This window comes from Diadema setosum, chromosome 3 (assembly GCF_964275005.1).
Source record: "Diadema setosum chromosome 3, eeDiaSeto1, whole genome shotgun sequence".
NCBI lineage: Eukaryota > Metazoa > Echinodermata > Echinoidea > Diadematoida > Diadematidae > Diadema > Diadema setosum.
This window is the reverse complement of record NC_092687.1, coordinates 37467276-37474926: the sequence shown is the minus strand read 5'-3', so window position 1 is coordinate 37474926 and position 7651 is coordinate 37467276.

Here is a 7651-nt window from a genome sequence, read left to right as displayed (position 1 = left end):
TCAGATGCAAGGATTTCAGTAGCTTATACCTGGGGCCGTATTCTGAGAGCTAATTAAGTGTCTGATTAGCACTTAATTACCGAATTGGTATTCTGAGAGCATGATTAAGTAGTGGATATATTAACTACCATAGCAACAAGCGTTTTGGCGGGAAGGACCTACGCGTTTGCGCGTATCAATGTGTGTGCACCTCTGAGAGGACTTAATCACAGAGTTAATTACGAATCGAGGGTGTAATTAAGTATGAAAGTTAATGGAAAACTTAATGATACCAAAGAATGTCATTAACTACTCCGATATCACGCATTACATCGTGTTTTCTCTGCCACAACGATGCTTACCGTCTTCGGTAACCGAGGAGCGGTCGAACCTTGTTATCATGGTATCCGTAGAATTCAGAGAAAAAAAGAAATATAGCCGATCTTCGAGGAATTTTGTCATTTTATGTGAGCAAAGAGGTTGAGATCTTCGCGTGCGTAGGTGAGGGGCTGTAATCAAATACCGGAGTGTGCGCACGGAGGTCTTGGGTTGTAATTACAGGGGGCGTGGAGGAGCGCGCATTGAGGGCATATTTGCGCGTGTAATCATCATTTTGGCTTCTAACAACGCGTCTGATTGGATGGAATAACAATTAGATGGGAGGGACCTAAGATAATTACAGGGGACTTAATCATACCTTAATTACGTCCTCAGAATACCGATTTCCCCCATGATTAAGGGCCTATTAACTTAACGACTTAATCACGAAGTTAATTACAGACTTAATTACGACCTCAGAATACCACCCCAGTTTGTCTGATTAACTGACAAAACTCTTTTAGGCCCCGCCTCCTCGCCCTCCCTCCCCCAGCCCCCTGATTGGGCCTTTTCATCAACTGATGCCTAAAAAATGGCCTCTGCTGCAAACAAATAGGCACCCTATGATTATCCTATATAGATCCTACGTGTTACTTATACTCGTACACTACACTATGATTACTTAGGGTCTAACGTTAGGACCTAGTAATTAGTTTTTGCTTGGAGATAACTCGATGATGCCATTGTCAAATTGATGCCAAAAATTATGATGGTCATACTAAGTTTGGATTCACACACGTGAACTAGTGCAACGACAATCATCGACAATCCTCTGTTATTTTCCTCCGAAATATTCTAGAGTAGGTCTAGACTCTAGTTACTCTTCCTTTCTTCGTTTTGAGGTGAAAATATCTGAGGTAGGAATTTATGGATAGCCAGACAATTTTCGAGCACTTACATTGCAGTTCGAGTTCCAGGGATCCAGCGAGCGAGTGCGTGGCGTGGGTTGGTGCAGAGAGCTAGCTAACTGATAAAAGTAGCTAACAAGTGCAATGGAGCTGTTTACATTATGCTGTACAACACAGTGTATGGGGTGGAGGGGGGGGGGGTGGAGCCCTGAAATCTTATCACCTGACAGATAAGGACGGACGTCTATCCCCTCCCTCGTGACCTACAAGCAACCAATATCGTGAGCGGAGAATCGATCAGCAGCGCGCTACAACACAGGCTATTGCTATACACACAGCAGCCTCCAGTGCCACTTGCGGTTGTGCGCCAGCAAGGCCTGCCAGTGGATCGGGGTAGACTTCACTGAATTGCCCGCTTCATCGAGGTGGGACACACACAGGATTCAGGGGCATAACAAGCCACGACACAGTTCCAGTGGTGGGTGAGAAAGAAAATATTTAATTTATCATTTCATATGTTCAGCCCTGACAACTTGTCAATCTCTGACAATGATCACTGTAGGCCTAACTTTAGTCAGTGACCAGAGCTTTTCAGCCAATCCTATAAAGCCAAAGGATTCGAATGAAAATGTGAGAAACTGACAATTTGTCAGGGCTGAGCTGACAACTTTCATGAAACGGTGTCCAGATCCTCAGATGTAGAGAATGCATCCAGGTCAAAGGGTTTTATAAAAATTCATATTGTCTGGAGCCATGCCGGAGCTACTGATAGCCAATTGAAAAAGGCTAGCCTGCTGTAAAATTCAACCAACATCCAGGCCACCAGGGCTCTGGTGATCTTTGAAGTAGAAACAGGCATATCAATCAATTCTTTAGACTTTAAAGCCCAAAGAAAGTTCTGATACGCCTGCAAAAAGTTGTCAAATTTTGCTCCAAAATGTGAACGTATGCCTAGGAAATGTGCGGAATAACGCTGTAAGTGTAATAACAAGTCAAGATATTCGATGGGTAACGACGAAAATGGGAAATATTAACCAAAAACGTTCAGTCTCAGAACTTACCCGAACGGGGTCAGGCTAGACTTGGACTCGGGGATAACTCGGCCTCGCTTTGCTTGATGGCGGGATGAGTTGTATTGGTTGTCCCTCTGGATTGTACAGCGTTGTACTATGCATATGGGAGCGGCCTGTATAAACTACATTGTAGCGTTCTGGCTACTCGCAGTAATGGTCCGAGTTGTTACAACGCGCGCATCAAAAACCTCTTTGGCGCGCATGCAAAATTAGTGTGCGCCTCTCAAGCACCTCTAAAAACAATCAAAGACGCTTGATAAACAACAACAAAAACTTCAAAGACCGCGCGTCTCAGCGAGGTGATGTGCGTTATATACTATAGGCTTGAGGACCGCGCGCTGTCCATTTGTTTTGTACAGGATTAGCACGCACTTTCCTGTCTGCTCATCAAGGCCTCGTTTGGTACCCGTAGTATAGAGTACTAACATGGCGATATCACGAACTGTGTGTAAATTGTCTGAAATAGGGTCAAGTTTTCCCTGAGACCGAGTTAGTCTGGAGCCTTCTGGAATAAAAGTCGGTCTACCAACTTTTATTATTTTTCTCAAAATACTCCAAAACGACTCACCATTCCGGCAAACCGCGTCAGCCAGGTAAGTTTCTTTGTAGACTCTTTCGATATATTGCAAGCAAATATGAAATGGTGCCAGACGGGTTCTCAGGCCCTTACCAGAACTTTGTTTTCACTTTAACTTGTGCCGGAGTTGCGGTTTGTGCACTCTATTTTTAGATTAGACACTACCCAACACACTCACATGCACACAGACACACTAATCACTATACATGTGCCTATGAGCTATGGCCCATGGGTAGCTCTTGAGAAAAGCAAATTTAATCTAACTCCATTGAGACTCTAACCTTTCTTCAGGCCTTTAATTGAAAACAAAAAATAAACTTAAGGTCGCAATGAAAGACATGGGGACGCAGCAGAATTCATTGCGGCATTTGGCTGCATATGTGCTTAAAATAGGAATTAAAATCTAGTTTCAAAATGACAGATGTCCATAGGAGTGTTCATGTGGCTTGATGAGGACTTGGGGGCTGCAAGCAGATTGTAGATGTTTGCAAAATTACACTGCAGCTGTGTGACTTTAGATGAGCTGTGGCTGTCATACCATGCTGTGTGTCTGATGTAGAGAGGTGTGTGATTACCGTAGTATGTGGTATCTGCGTAATTGGGTACTCCGCTTAATCGGGTAAAAAATGCTCTGCTAGACACTACCCGATTAAGCGGCGAATACTGTACCACTTACAGGACATGAATGATGCATTGCTATCAAGGTTAAATTTGTCTCAAGTGGTAGCACAGGCACGCACAAAGATCCCGGGATGGCTTATTTCAAGAGCTGTGTGCACTGTACATGCCCTCAGACTTCATGATTAACTCAACAATCCTCTTGCAGAAACACTTCCCGGAAGAAACACGAATATCATTACATCCAAGTCCGAGAATCCATGTTTCTTTAGTTTCATGTTGTATCTTATTTTTATTTCAATAGGGATTTTTATGATTTTTGAAAAAAAAAAAAAATGTTTTTGTGATCAGTAGAATAGCATTCATACCGGTACATTTTCTCCTGTTTGTGGTCTTTGTTGTTCAATTCATATAGTACCTTAATTGTTTGATTGGTTGCAGAATGTTCAAAAGCCTATTAACAGGGCTGCAAACATTGGAAACTAGTTGAGAGTGAGACTCCCATAGGCCAATGCTATGATTTAGGAGTCAAAATGAGTGAGATCAATAGAAATGCATGCAAATGAAATAAAGTTTTAGAGTGAGAAAGGACCAAAATGCATGAGTCTCACGCTCAATGCGTGTGAGAGTTGGCAGCCCTGTATTAAGATAAACTGGCAGGACACTTGTTATCTCTCAAATTGGCAACTATTTGTTTTTTTTTTTTTAACAATGATTTTGTGTAGATTTAATGGACATAATCTGTGCCATCCGTGAATCTTTGTGAAATCAAGTGCAAGACATGCAGTATATGAGTTGCCAATTTGATGTTAACTTCTTTATTTACATAAATGTACATTGTAAGTGGACATTTTGCCATCACCAAATTGGCAACTCGCAATCTAATTTCCCAGGGTTTGACTGGTTAGTCAATAAAGACATTATCTATCAAGATCAGATACATTGATGTACTGTAACCCATGATTTGCAAATCATTAATATAAAAAAAAAAAGATTGTGTGATAATGTGGCCTCTTTTTGTCTCAAGAGCTCTCTGTCTGAATGTACGTGCCTTGAAAGTAATGTCAACAACCATTCTGTATCATCTCTTCTGATATTGATTTAATAATTTCATGAATCTTTTATCGATGAAGAGCATGACAAAGAGCTTTCTGAAATGAGGCCGAGTTGCTTTATCATCATGATGTGAACTGTGACAAGTGTGCACAATCAAATCTGCATGATACAGCAATCACTGATAATAGAAACATATAGCACTGTAGCAGGTGAACACTATCAGTAGGTTGATCACAAGTGTAATATTAGTCATCATACAGTTCAATTCAGTTCAATTCAATCATAGTTTATTTCCAATCCAATCAATCAACGAGAATCAAGAAAAAAACAGTTCATGTAAGGAATGTTGTCAAAGGTCACTCATATGATAGAATGATGTCATTAGTGACTGAAAATGTGGTCATCCCTGATTACCAAGTCAAAGCCAAGTTAATAGTGAGTTTAGTAGGCGCTCTGTCCATGTATCTAAAGTACAAAGTAAAAAGAAAAGACAAGAAGTGTGAGATGAATTACTTACTGTAGGCAGTTGCAGACAGCATTAAACACATGCAAGGTAATGCATTGGACAGGTGGCTGCTTAATTGGATAGGACCGATTGTTGTTTTTTTTTTTTTTTTTTTTTTGTAGTCCTAAATACCCAATTTATGTTGGTAATTATTATTAACGCATGTTGTTTGCCACTCTTTTTTGTGAGTATGCAGTAAATTCCTACTTGTACATACATAAATGTAAAAGACATTTTGTTGTTGTTGTTGTTGTAAATCTGTTACCCTGGTATTTGCTGTTAAAGATAGTGATCTGATGTCTCTTAAAGGGATGGTACAGTATTGGTGGAGATGAGAATTGGGCTTTGAACTTTTTGCGAGACACCAAGAAAACACTTATGATATAGTACAGAGCATACCATTTTAAAAGGAATTCAAAGTTTAGTTGATGAAAATCGGGTTTGGAATGACTGAAACATCCAAAAACAAAGTAAAACAAAGCGATTGTAATAAAGTGTGGGTCCCACACTTTATCAGAATCCCTCTTTTTTGGATATCTCAGCCATTTCAAAACCAATTTTCATCAAATAAACATTGAATTCCTCATAGAATTACATGCTCTTTCGTATTTCATAAGAGGTTTCTCATTATCTCACCAAGAAATGTTAGAAACCTGAAATTAGGTCTCAACCAAAATTGTACGATCCCTTTAACTGTTCAATTTCAAACTTCTATAGAGCCTTAAATTTGCCAGTATTACAGGGTATTTATCTTGCATAATACCTCTCTACTAAATCCTGTAAGTACTTATTAACCTGTTGAAGACGGAGTGATTTTCCTGTAACACACATTTCCCATTTACCACGGTCCGAGAATACTCGGGACTAGTCTTCAACGGGTTGAAAGAAACTTCTTTCTTTTTATTCATTGATGAAGCTTTCTACAATGTACCTAATCTTCAATTTTATGTGAACAGGGGAATGAGGAGAAAGATTAAAAAAAAATATATAGCTCTGCATTTTTTTTTTTAAGCCCAGGTATTCCCATGTTTTTTGAAAGGTTTATGGTTGCTATAGTCTGTAGGCTATGTCACCTTGTGTGTGATCAAAGCAGACTGGAAAAGCCTGATGGTAAGCTATGAAAGTTGACTACACCCCCATCCAACCTCCTCCTCCCCTCCCCCATCAATTTCCTAAATGATCCTACCCCAAACCTCCAAAATTTTCAGACAAGTTCATGTTATAAATGACATCACCATGTAGTAGAAAAAAAAAAAATGCAGTAAAGTATTTGAATAAAAGAAAACGACAAACAACAACATTCTTGTATTGTTGTCTGGTCTCTTTCCAGTTTGAATCCTTTAGGATCAATATTTTTACACTTAATCTCTTACTTATACTCGTGTGAAGATTTCTAACCAGGAATGCATGTTTGTTCTTTAATCAGTCTCACCCACCCTGATATGATCTTTGCCCTGTAAACAGTCACGAAGCATCTGATTAAAGTATTTTTGGCCCATCTCGCTATTTGAACTGTGGCTTCTACCAGGCAAGAATCTCACTATACAGCATCATTCTATACCGGGTGTCCTAAAAAAAGCGGAACGGTGGATTTTCAGTACCTTGCGTTCTAAAAGTGATATATTTTTTGACATTATTAGAAAGAGCATCTTCCGCAGAAGACCGTGATACCAAAATCATTAAATTTGGTTCAGTACTTTTTATTCTACGCCAATTTCTGTAAATGTAGTCATTTTCAATTTCTTGCGACTTATGAGATAATAATTTGGGTGAGACATGCGTTCCATACGGTGAATTGTGTAAGCTCGTTGATCCATGTCAACAAAAGATAACGCTTTCATATTGGGAGCGCGCACACACACACACAGACACAGACACACACACATGGTTTTTTCCTGGCCCGTGCCCAATGTGAAAAAAAAAAAAAAAAAATCCGGCGAAATTTGGCAATAACTGCATTTTCAGAAATTGGTGTAGAATAAAAAGTAGTGAACCAAATTTGATGATTTTGGTATCATAGTCTTCTGCGGAAGATGCTCTTTCTAATGATGTCAAAAGATATATAACTTTTAGATCGCAAGGTACTGAAAATCCACCGTTCTGCTTTTTTTGGGGACACCCGGTATACAACACTTGATCCCATTTCCTAGGAACTCTGGCTTTTTAATGCAGAGGATAGAGAAATGGGAAGCCATTCTGGGTTATAATATACATTGTACATATACATCATAGTGTGCATGTTTGAAACAATGGAGCTTTGATTACTGTAAAAGTGGAAATTTTCGTGGTGTTAAAATTTTCGCGCATTTCTCGCAACCAAAAACTAACGCGAAAATATTAAGCACGCAAATATTTTTGCTTGCCATACAATATATGTTCCAATAGTTGATGTCTTAATTCCGCGGAATTAAAAACACGCGAAACTCTTCTTACCCGGCCGAGCGTGAAAAATTAAATGCTCGAAAATATCCACGTATACAGTAATAGACCTACGATGTGTATGTTACAGGTGCATGTGCGTGTCTCTTGTTTTGTTGTTTTGTTGCATTTTGTGTGCTGTTATTTACTGTATGCACCACATATTTAGTGATTGATTTTTTTTTTGTGAATCGGGACT